Source organism: Elephas maximus, chromosome 1 (genome assembly GCF_024166365.1).
Source record: "Elephas maximus indicus isolate mEleMax1 chromosome 1, mEleMax1 primary haplotype, whole genome shotgun sequence".
NCBI classification, from domain to species: Eukaryota; Metazoa; Chordata; class Mammalia; order Proboscidea; family Elephantidae; genus Elephas; species Elephas maximus.
This window is the reverse complement of record NC_064819.1, coordinates 76,232,352-76,244,889: the sequence shown is the minus strand read 5'-3', so window position 1 is coordinate 76,244,889 and position 12,538 is coordinate 76,232,352.

Sequence of the window (12,538 nt, the reverse complement as noted above, 5' to 3'; positions counted from 1 at the left end):
AGATCTCCCCAGGGTGCCCAGGACTTGGAGAGGGCGCTTCGGACTCGACAGCCTGGATGCCCCGCTTTCGGGGGGGGGGGAACTCTTGACCCCTAACCCTCGAGATGCCTCTGTAACCCGCGAGTGGCCACCCTGTATTGCAGAAACCGGTGCGCCCCAGCAGCCTCTCTGCACACCGCTGCGAACCGCGATTCAGCCGGTGCACAGGTGCAACCCTGCGTACCCTTTTCCTTTAGTTGTTTGTTTGTTTTTGTCTTTGGAAGAGAGAAAACCAGTGGTTAATTCTTCCCTATTTATGTTTCTACTCCGGAACAAAAGTTCATTGTGTGCGTGTGTGTTTTCTTGTGTTGGTTTTTAAAGAAATGGGGGCGGGGGGACCTCCGCACCCCCTCTCCTCGCTCTCGCTCTCTCCTTCCCTCCTGGCGACACCCTACCTCGTTTTTTGTCTTGCTACGAGTCCACAGACCTATACATAACCCTTGATTAGCCTGGTTTTCCTTTTTCAGTAAAGCCTGGTTAAGCTCCCCCCACCCACTCAAAGACTCTTCTTTGTTATTCCTTCCATTTCAGCTGTCTTAAGTCACTGTCCTTACCCCGGGTATTGGAAACAATCTGCTGCCTACTACTTTCTAAAATTAAATTTTGATAAGGCTGAGTCCAGTTAAAGATGATCAGCAGCTAAAATGTGTTTTTCCCGAAGTACTAGAAACACGTGACAAAAGAGAGCCTTCTAAGGCTCTGAGAAAGGTCGCCTACCTGATGGCAATATTGTGGGTAAACATGGGAAAAGCACGTTTCTCACTAGCAGAATCTCCAGTCTCACCCTCTTTGTTTTGAAATCGGATCAGCAGGATAAACAGTGATTCCAATTAGCACATATGTTTGGTAATCTTTGTCAAACTTTGGTTGAATATTTATTTTAAAGAAATTTTTGAGCAGCCTAGTCTTATGGTGATCATTGGAAGTACCTGACGTCCTTAGGGAAATGGCAAACTAGAAAGAGGGAGGGGCACCTAAACCAATCATTATGACAAATTTTCCAAAAGTAATTTAGTTACAATAAAATTCCTGAGTAGAATTACAGATAAAAATCACAGGATTTTCTTATAGGAGAACAAAAGAGGGGCAACACACCCAGTCCTAATGATCAGGACTTGCTGGGGAATTGGTGGCTAACTTATACTTTATCTAATTAAAAAAAAGAGTGAGGTGGTTGAAGAGCAGTTGAATAGAGGGGGAATTCTGCCCTAAGTGAACATGGAATTGAGAGCAAATGGAGTGTGGGGAGCTTCAGTTATAGGTGTGAACCAGAGTGGGCAGAGAAGAGAAAGTAAGCAAAATAACAGGTGCAGGATCAGGGAGGTCAGGGAGGGTCCTCCACACTATGGAGGTTAGATTTTAATCTGAATGTGATGAGTAGGAAAGAAGTGACTGTTTTAAAGAGGAACATGACGATGCCCATTTTGATCCAAAGACCTCTTTGGCTTTTGGATAAACATTGGACCGTCTCAGAGCTCAATTTTTAGGCCTCTTCTCTTCTATATATTTTCTATTTACCTGCCTAAGCTCATCATCTCACGGTTTATATTTTTTTTAATTAACTTTTATTAAGCTTCAAGTGAACATTTACAAATCCGATCAGTCTGTCACGTGTAAGTTTACATACATCTTACTCCCTTCTCCCACTTGCTCTCCCCCTATTGAGTCAGCCCTTTCAGTCTCTCGTTTTGTGCCAATTTTGCCATCTTCCCTCTCTATCTTCCCATCCCCCCTCCAGTCAAGAGTTGCCAACACACTCTCCAGTGTCCACCTTATTTAATTAGTTCACTCTTCATCAGCATCTCTCTCCCCCCTGCTGACCAGTCCCTTTCATGTCTGATGAGTTGTTTTCGGGGATGGTTCCTGTCCTGTGCCAACAGAAGGTCTGGGGAGCATTGCCGCCGGGATTCCTCTAGTCGCAGTCAGACCATTAAGTATGGTCTTTTCATGAGAATTTGGGTTCTGCTTCCCACTGATCTCCTGCTCCCTCAGGAGTTCTCTGTTGTGCTCCCTGACAGGGCAGTCATCGATTGTGGCCAGGCACCAACTAGTTCTTCTGCTCTCAGAATGATGTAGGTCTCTGGTTCATGTGGCCCTTTCTGTCTCTTGGGCTCTTAGTTGTCGTGTGACCTTGGTGTTCTTCATTTTCCTTTGCTCCAGGTGGGTTGAGACCAATTGATGCATCTTAGATGGCCGCTTGTTAGCATTTAGGACCCCAGACGCCACATTTCAAAGTGGGATGCAGAATGTTTTCATAATAGAATTATTTTGCCAATTGACTTAGAAGTCCCCTCAAACCATGTTCCCCAGACCCCCGCCCCTGCTCCACTGACCTTTGAAGCATTCATTTTATCCCGGAAACCTCTTTGCTTTTAGTCCAGACCAATTGGGCTGACCTTCCTTGTATTGAGTGTTGTCTTTCCCTTCACCCAAAGCAGTTCTTATCTACTGATTGATCAATAAAAAACCCTCTCCCTCCCTCCCTCCCTCCCCCCTTCGTAACCACAAAAGTATGTGTTTTTCTCAGTTTTTTCTATTTCTCAAGATCTTATAATAGTGGTCTTATACAATATTTGTCCTGTTGCATCTGACTCATTTCGCTCAGCATAATGCCTTCCAGATTCCTCCATGTTATGAAATGTTTCAGAGATTCGTCACTGTTCTTTATCAATGCATAGTATTCTATTGTGTGAATATACCACAATTTATTTACCCATTCATCCGTTGACGGACACCTTGGTTGCTTCCAGCTTTTTGCTATTGTAAACACAGCTTCAATAAACATGGGTGTGCATATATCTGTTTGTGTGAAGGCTCTTGTATCTCTAGGGTATATTCCGAGGAGTGGGATTTCTGGGTTGTATGGTAGTTCTATTTCTAATTGTTTAAGATAACGCCAGATGGATTTCCAAAGTGGTTGTACCATTTTACATTCCCACCAGCAGTGTATGAGAGTTTCAATCTCTCCGCAGCCTCTCCAACATTTATTATTTTGTGTTTTTTGGATTAATGCCAGTCTAGTTGGTGTGACACAGAATCTCATCGTAGTTTTAATTTGCATTTCTCTAATGGCTAATGATCGTGAGCATTTTCTCATGTATCTGTTGGCTGCCTGAATATCTTCTTCAGTGAAATGTGTGTTCATATCCTTTGCCCACTTCTTGATTGGGTTGTTTGTCTTTTTGTGGTTGAGTTTTGACAGAATCATGTAGATTTTAGAGATCAGCCGCTGGTCGGAGATGTCATAGCTGAAAATTCTTTCCCAGTCTGTAGGTGGTCTTTTTACTCTTTTGGTGAAGTCTTTAGATGAGCATAGGTGTTTGATTTTTAGGAGCTCTCAGTTATCGGGTTTCTCTTCATCATTTTTGGTAATGTTTTGTATTCTGTTTATGCCCTGTATTAGGGCTCCTAGGGTTGTCCCTATTTTTTCTTCCATGATCTTTATCGTTTTAGTCTTTATGTTTAGGTTTTTGATCCACTTGGAGTTAGTTTTTGTGCATGGTGTGAGGTATGGGTCCTGTTTCATTTTTTTGCAAATGGATATCCAGTTATGCCAGCACCATTTGTTAAAAAGACTATCTTTTCCCCAATTAACTGACACTGGTCCTTTGTCAAATATCAGCTGCTCATACATGGATGGATTTATATCTGGATTCTCAATTCTGTTCCATTGGTCTATGTGCCTGTTGTTGTACCAGTACCAGGCTGTTTTGACTACTGTAGCTGTATAATAGGTTCTGAAATCAGGTAGAGTGAGGCCTCCCACTTTCTTCTTCTTTTTCAGTAATGCTTTGCTTATCCGGGTGTTCTTTCCCTTCCATATGAAATTGGTGATTTGTTTCTCTATCACCTTAAAATATGACATTGGAATTTGGATCGGAAGTGTGTTATTTGTATAGATGGCTTTTGGTAGAATAGACATTTTTACTATGTTAAGTCTTCCTATCCATGAGCAGGGTATGTTTTTCCACTTAAGTATGTCCTTTTGGATTTCTTGTAGTAGAGCTTTGTAGTTTTCTTTGTATAGGTCTTTTACATCCTTGGTAAGATTTATTCCTAAATATTTTATCTTCTTGGGGGCTACTGTGAATGGTATTGATTTGGTTATTTCCTCTTCGGTGTTCTTTTTGTTGATGTAGAGGAATCCAAGTGATTTTTGTATGTTTACTTTATAACCTGAGACTCTGCCAAACTCTTCTACTAGTTTCAGTAGTTTTCTGGAGGATTCCTTAGGGTTTTCTGTGTATACGATCATGTCATCTGCAAATAGTGATAGCTTTACTTCCTCCTTGCCAATCCGGATACCCTTTATTTCTTTGTCTAGCCTAATTGCCCTGGCTAGGACTTCAAGTACGATGTTGAATAAGAGCGGTGATAAAGGGTATCCTTGTCTGGTTCCCGTTCTCAAGGGAAATGCTTTCAGGTTCTCTCCATTTAGAGTGATATTGGCCGTTGGCTTTGCATAGATGCCCTTTATTATGTTGAGGAATTTTCCTTCAATTCCTATTTTGGTAAGAGTTTTTATCATAAATGGTGTTGGACTTTGTCAAATGCCTTTTCTGCATCAATTGATAAGATCATGTGGTTTTTATCTTTTGTTTTATTTATGTGATGGATTACATTAATGGTTTTTCTGATATTAAACCAGCCTTGCATACCTGGTATAAATCCCACTTGATCAGGGGTAATTATTTTTTTGATATGTTGTTGGATTCTATTGGCTAGAATTTTGTTGAGGATTTTTGCATCAATGTTCATGAGGGATATAGGTCTATAATTTTCTTTTTTTTTAATGTCTTTACCTGGTTTTGGTATCAGAGAGATGGTAGCTTCATAGAATGAGTTGGGTAGTATTCTGTCTTTTTCTATGCTTTGAAATTCCTTCAGTAGTAGTGGTGTTAAGTCTTCTCTGAAGGTTTGGTAGAACTCTGCAGTGAAGCCGTCTGGGCCAGGACTTTTTTTTGTTGGAAGTTTTTTGATTACCGTTTCAATCTCTTTTTTTGTTATGGGTCTATTTAGCTGTTCTACTTCTGAATGTGTTAGTTTAGGTAGGTAGTATTTTTCCAAGAATTTATCCATTTCTTCTAGGTTTTCAAATTTGTTAGAGTACAATTTTTCGTAGTAATCTGAAATGATTCTTTTAATTTCATTTGGCTCTGTTGTGATGTGGTCCTTCTCGTTTCTTATTCGGGTTATTTGTTTCCTTTCCTGTTTTTCTTTAGTCAGTCTAGCCAATGGTTTATCAATTTTGTTAATTTTTTCAAAGAACCAGCTTTTGGCTTTGTTAATTCTTTCAATTGTTTTTGTGTTCTCTAATTCATTTAGTTCAGCTCTCATTTTTATTATTTGTTTTCTTCTGGTGCCTGATGGGTTCTTTTGTTGCTCACTTTCTCTTTGTTCAAGTTGTCGGGACAGTTCTCTGATTTTGGCTCTTTCTTCTTTTTGTATGTGTGCATTTATCGATATAAATTGGCCTCTGAGCACTGCTTTTGCTGTGTCCCAGAGGTTTTGATAGGAAGTATTTTCATTCTCGTTGCATTCTATGAATTTCCTTGTTCTCTCCCTGATGTCTTCTATAACCCAATCTTTTTTCAGGAGGGTATTGTTCATTTTCCAAGTATTTGATTTCTTTTCCCTTGTTTTTCTGTTATTGATTTCTAGTTTTATTGCCTTGTGGTCTGAGAAGATGCTTTGTAATATTTCGATGTTTTGGACTCTGCAAAGATTTGTTTTATGACCTAATATGTGGTCTATTCTAGAGAATGTTCCATGTGCACTACAAAAAAAGTATATTTTGCAGCAGTTGGGTGGAGAGTTCTGTATAAGTCAATGAGGTCAAGTTGGTTGATTGTTGTAAGTAGGTCTTCCGTGTCTCTATTGAGCTTCTTACTGGATGTCCTGTCCTTCTCTGAAAGTGATGTGTTGAAGTTTCCTACTATAAATGTGGAGGTGTCTATCTCACTTTTCAATTCTGTTAAAATTTGATTTATGTATCTTGCAGCCCTGTCATTGGGTGCATAAATATTTAATATGGTTATGTCTTCCTGATTAATTGTCCCTTTTATCATTATATAGTGTCCTTCTTTATCCTTTGTGGTGGATTTAAGTCTAAAGTCTATTTTGTCAGAAATTAATATTGCTACTCCTCTTCTTTTTTGCTTATTGTTTGCTTGATATATTTTTTTCCATCCTTTGAGTTTTAGTTTGTTTGTGTCTCTAAGTCTAAGGTGTGTCTCTTGTAGGCAGCATATAGATGGATCGTGTTTCTTTATCCAGTCCGTGAGTCTCTGTCTCTTTATTGGTGCATTTAGTCCATTTACCTTCAGCATAATTATAGATAAATAAGTTTTTAGTGCTGTCATTTTGATGCCTTTTCATGTGTGTTGTTGGCCATTTCATTTTTCCACAGACTTTTTTGTGCTGAGACGTTTTTCTTAGTAGATTGTGAGATCCTCATTTTCATAATGTTTAACTTTATGTTAGTTGAGTCGTTAGGTTTTTCTTGGCTTTTTTCTTGAGTTATGGAGTTGATATTCCTTTTTGTGGTTACCTTATTATTTACCCCTATTTTTCTAAGTAAAAACCTAACTTCTATCGTTCTATATCGCCTTGTATCACTCTCCATCTGGCAGTTCAGTGCCTCCTACATTTAGTCCCTCTTTTTGATTATTGTGATCTTTTACCTATTGATTTCCATGATTCCCTGTTATGTGTATTATTTTATTGATTTATTTTTTTTTAGAATTAATCTTAATTTGTTTGTTTTTGTGCTTTCCCTATTTGAGTTGATATCAGGACATTCTGTTTTGTGACCTTGTATTGTGCTGGTATCTGATATTATTGATCATCTGACCAAACAATCTCCTTTAGCATTTCTTGTAGCCTTGGTTTGGTTTTTGCAAATTCTCTAAACTTGTGTTTATCTGTAAATATCTTAATTTCGCCTTCAGATTTCAGAGAGAGTTTTGCTGGATATATGATCCTTGGTTGGTAGGTTTTCCTCCTTCAGTGCTCTGTATATGACGTCCCATTCCCTTCTTCCCTGCATGGTTTCTGCTGAGTAGTCTGAACTTATTCTTATTGATTCTCCCTTGAAGGAAACCTTTCTTTTCTCCCTGGCTGCTTGTAAAATTTTCTGTTTATCTTTATTTTTGGCATGTTTGATGATAATATGTCTTGGTGTTTTTCTTTTTGGATCAATCTTAAATGGGGTTCGATGAGCATCTTGGATAGATATCCTTTCGTCTTTCATGATGTCAGGGAAGTTTTCTGTCAGGAGTTCTTCAACTATTTTCTCTGTGTTTTCTGTCCCCCCTCCCTGTTCTGGGACTCCAATCACTCGCAAGTTATCCTTCTTGATAGAGTCCCACATGATTCTTAGGGTTTCTTCATTTTTTTTAATTCTTTTATCTGATTTTTTTTCAGCTATGTTGGTGTTGATTCCCTGGTCCTCCAGATGTCCCAGTCTGCATTCTAATTGCTCGAGTCTGCTCCTCTGACTTCCTATTGCGTTGTCTAATTCTGTAATTTTATTGTTAATCTTTTGGATTTCTACATGCTGTCTCTCTACGGATTCTTGCAAATTATTAATTTTTCCACTATGTTCTTGAATAATCTTTTTGAGTTCTTCAACAGTTTTATCAGTGTGTTCCTTGGCTTTTTCTGCAGTTAGCCTAATTTCATTTGTGATGTCTTGAAGCATTCTGTAAATTAGTTTTTTATATTCTGTATCTGATAATTCCAGGATTGTATCTTCCTTTGGGAAGGATTTTGATTCTTTTGTTTGGGGGGTTGGAGAAGCTGTCATGGTCTGCTTCTTTATGTGGTTTGATATGGACTGCTGTCTCCAAGCCATCACTGGGAAACTAGTTTTTCCAGAAAATCCGCTAAAAAAAAAAATGCAGTCAGATCCCTATCAGAGTTCTCCCTCTGGCTCAGGCTATTCGGATGTTAATGGATCCGCCTGGGGAGGGTGGGGGAGGGATCAGAGAGCTAGAAGCGTAGCACCTCAGAATATAGCCAGAGTTGTTTGTCTTACTTGAAATGACTCATATCTGAGATTTCCACCGGGCGCGTCGCCTATATATACTGGCTGTGTGGAGATTGCCCCCCGGGGGGTCTGGCCGGCTGGCCTCTCGGTCAGATCCTCCGCTGTCAGCCCCACCCCCAAGGTTAAGGCTCCCCTACTGGGACGGTGCACTCCCGACTCCAAAATCAGTCGCTGCCTCCCGGGGACTTCCCCTCCCGCCAGCCGCGTCACGCACCGCTCTGCTAACGGGGTGGGCTCCCCGCCCCAGGTCAGCTCAGGAGAGTGGAGCAGCTCCCCGCGCCTGAGCCGCGACTGCGCGTCCTGGCTGGGACGCTGCTCTCCCTGCTCCAAGACCAGCCACTGCCTCCTGGGGACTTCTTCCACCGGCTGCACCGCCACGTTGCCCGTGCAAACCGGCTGGCCCTGGGCGAACCGGTTGGGACCGCCCCGGGATCAATTCAGGGGGATGGAGCTGCACCCCACTCTCACACCCCACCTGCGCCCACCAAAATCCCGGCAGAACGGTTCTCCGGCTGGTACGCTGCTCTCCCCTCTCCAAGACCAGTCACTGCCTCCCGGGGACTTCTCCCTCCAGCGCGCCGTGCAGCTGGCGCGAACTGGGTGGGCGCCGCCTGCAGGAACGGCTGGGCCCCCCCCCGGGTCAATTCAGGGGAATGTAGCTGGTCCCGGCGCTCGAGCCATGCCCGCTCCCTGCCAAAATCCCGGCGGGACGGCTCCCCGGCTGGGACGCTGCTCTCCCCACTCCAAGACCAGTCACTGCCTCCCGGGGACTTCTCCCAATGGCTGCTCCACCACACCGCCTGCGCCAACTGGCTGGGCTCCCTCCCGGGATGAGTTCGGGGCCTAGGGCTGGGCCCCTTGTCTGTGCTGTCTGCCCCCCTGGGCTCTGCCCCAAATCAGGCTCCGAAGGTCACCTGACTGGTACGCTGGCTCCTGGCTCTGAAAACAATTGCTTTCTCTCCGTATTTGTTCCTTCTCCATCTCTAAATCTGTGTTTGTTGTTCAGAGTTGTAGATTGTTATGTATGTGATCGATTCACTTGTTTTTACGATTCTTTGTTGCAAGAGGGATCCGCGGTAGCGTCCACCTAGTCTGCCATCTTGGCCCCGCCTCCCTCATGGTTTATATTTTACATGGTCTTATTTTGAGTACCATTGTGTATCTCTTGGCCTACTGGATATCTCCTTTTAGAAGTCTTACAATAAACATCTTAAACTTAACATATCCCAAGGTGGAATTCTGAAAATGTTCTAACCATATTGATTCGTATCTTATTTAACTGCATCTTTTTCCTTCTAGGTGTTTATGATAAAGAATTTGGGACTTTATTGACTCCGCTTTTGCTCTATTCCCCATATCCAATCACTCAGAACATCTTTTTTGCATTATCTTCAAAATATATCTGGAATATGGCCACTTCTCAGCACTTTCAGTGCTAATAGCTTGGCCCATGACATAATATTCTCTGATGTGGAATATGATTACCTGTTGTGGAGTCGTTTCTGACCGTAATGATCCCATACGGTCTCCAAGGAGCGGCTGGTGGATTCAAAGTGCTGGTCTTTTGGTTAGCTCTGAGCTGTTAACCACTGTGCCACCACGGTTCAGAATATTATTAATGTCTTAATATGTCTTGACTTTGCCTCCATTTCCTTAAATAGGGTACTTTCTAAAGAATATTTAAAACCCAGCAATTAATCCTTGTTTTACTCTCAGCTTGGCTTCTTACTGCACTCAGGAAAAAAAAAAAAAAAGTCAAAATCATTGTAATGACCCTACAAGGCTCTGCATTAGCTCCCTGCTCCCCACTCAATTTGCTCTTCCCCTTGCTCATGCTGCTACAGTTACAATGACTTTTTGCTCCACTTTAAATGCATCAGACATCCTTCTGCTTCAGGGCCCTTGCACTGACTATTCCCTTAGGTTGCAATGCTCTTTTCCATGTATGTATACAACTAACTCTACTTATTCAAATGTCACATTATTAGTGAAGACACCCTGAACTTCCAGGCTTCCCCTACTCCTGAACTCCTTATTCTCATCTGTGATTTTGTTCTCCAAAGCACTTATCTACTTTTTTCAAAATTGTGCTTTAAATGAAAGTTTACAGTTCAAGTTAGTTTCTCATACAAAAGTTTATACACACATTGTTATGTGACCGTACTTGCTCTCCCTGAAATGTGACAGCACTCTTCTCTTTTGCTCCCCGGATTTCCTGTGTCCATTTAACCAGCTCCTATCCATTTCTGCCTTCTCATCTTCTGCCTTCTCATCTTACCTCCAGATAGCAGCTACCCATTTAGTCTCATGTATCTGCTTGAACTAAGAAGCACACTCTTCATGAGTATCATTTTATGTCTTATAGTCCAGTTTAATCTTTGTCTGAAGAGTTTGCTTCTTGAATGGTTTTAGTTTTGGGCTAACAGGGAGTCCAGGGGCCATGTCTTCCAAGATCCCTCCAGTCTCAGTCAGACTATTAAGTCTCATCTATTTACTAGCATTTGAGTTCTGCACCCCACTTTTGTCCTGCTCTGTCAGGGACTCTCTGTTGTGTTCCCTGTCAGGGTGGTCCTTGGTAGCCAGGCACCATCTAGTTCTTCTGGTCTCAGGCTGATGGAGTCTCTAGTTTGTGTGGCCCTTTCTGTCTCTTGAGCTCATATTTTCCTTGTGTCTTTGGTGTTCTTCATTCCCCTTTGCTCAAGGTAGGTTGGGACCAATTGATGCATCTTAGATGGCCAATACCTAGCTTTTAAGACACCAGAGGTCACTCACCAATGTGGGATGCAGAAAGTTTTCTTGATAAACTTTGCTATGCCGATTGACCTAGATGTCCCCTGAAAACATGGTCCCCAGACCTCTGCCCCTGCTACTCTGTCTCTTTAAGTGTTTGGTTGTATTCGGACAGTTTGTTAGCTTTTGGTTTGGTTCAGTTGTGCTGACTTCCCCTGTATTGTCTGTTGTCTTTCTCACCACCTAAGATAATTCTTTTCTACTATCTAGTTAGTGAATACCCCTCTTCCTCCCTCCTCACCCTCGTAACCATTAAAAACTGTTTTCTTCTGCAAAACCCTAGTCTGCTTTTAATGAACTATGTAATTTACTTCAAATTCTGTCAATTCCGGAAACCCTGTTTTTCATCAATGCCTTCAGTGCCATTGGTTCCTGATAAAATGCCACCTCCTCAAGTGGATGAATGTCGACCACTTCGTTTTGGTATAGTGACTCTGTGTAGTCCTTCCAACTTCTTCTGATGCTTCCTGCATCGTTCACTATTTTCCTCATGGAATCCTTCACTATTGCAACTTAAAGCTTGAGTTTTTTCTTCAGTTTTTTCAGTTTGACAAATAACGATCTTGTTCATTCCTTTTGGTCTTCTATCACTAGGCATTTGCACGTATCATTATAATATTTATTTTGTCTTCTCGAACTGCCCTTTGAAATGTTCTGTTCACCCCTTTTATTTCATCATTTCTTCCTTTTCTTTAGCTACTTGCTGTTCAAGAGCAAGTTTGAAAGTGTTTTCTGACATCCATTTTGGTCTTTTGTTTCTTTCGTGTCTTTTTAAAGACCTCTTGCTTTCTTCATGTATGGGGTCCTGTTATCATTCCACAACATCTCTGGTCTTCACTCATTAATTTTTAATGCATCATATCTATTCTTGAGATGGTCTCCAAGTTCAGTGGGATACACTCAAGGTCGTACTTTGGCTCTTGAAGATTTGTTCTAATTTTCTCCAGTGTCTTCAGTGTGGGTATTATTACCAACTACATTGTACTTCAGGATAGATCTTGTAATTATCTTTTTGATAATGAATGCAACAGCATTTCTCTTCAATTTGTCATTCCTAGCATAGTGTACCATATGATTGTTCAATTCAAAATGGCCAATACCAGTCCACTGCCACTCACTAATGCCTAGGATATCAATGTTTGTGTGTTACATTTCATTTTTGATGATTTCTAATTTTCCTAGAGTCATACTTCTATCCATTCCAAGTTCCTAGTATTAATGGATGTTTGGAGCTGTTTCTTCTTATTTTGAGTCATTTCATATCAGCAAATGAAGGTCCCTAAACGTTGACTCTATGCATGTCATTAAGGTCGACTATACTACCAACTGAAATATTTTGACAAATGAATACAACACTGGAAGTGCTCACTTATCTATGCCAAGAAATTTAAAAAGACAGATAACTGGCCAACCAACTGGAGGAGATCTATATTTATGCCTCTTCCCAGGACAGGTGATCTAACCAAATATGGAAATTGTTGAACAATATCCTTAATGTCATACACAAGAAAAATTTTGCTGAAGATCATTCAAAAGTGGCTACCGCAGTAAATCAACAGGGAACTACCAGAATTTCAAGCCAGATTCAGAAGAGGACACAGAACCAAAGATATCATTGCTGATGTCAGATGGATCCTGGCTGATAGCAGAGAATACTAG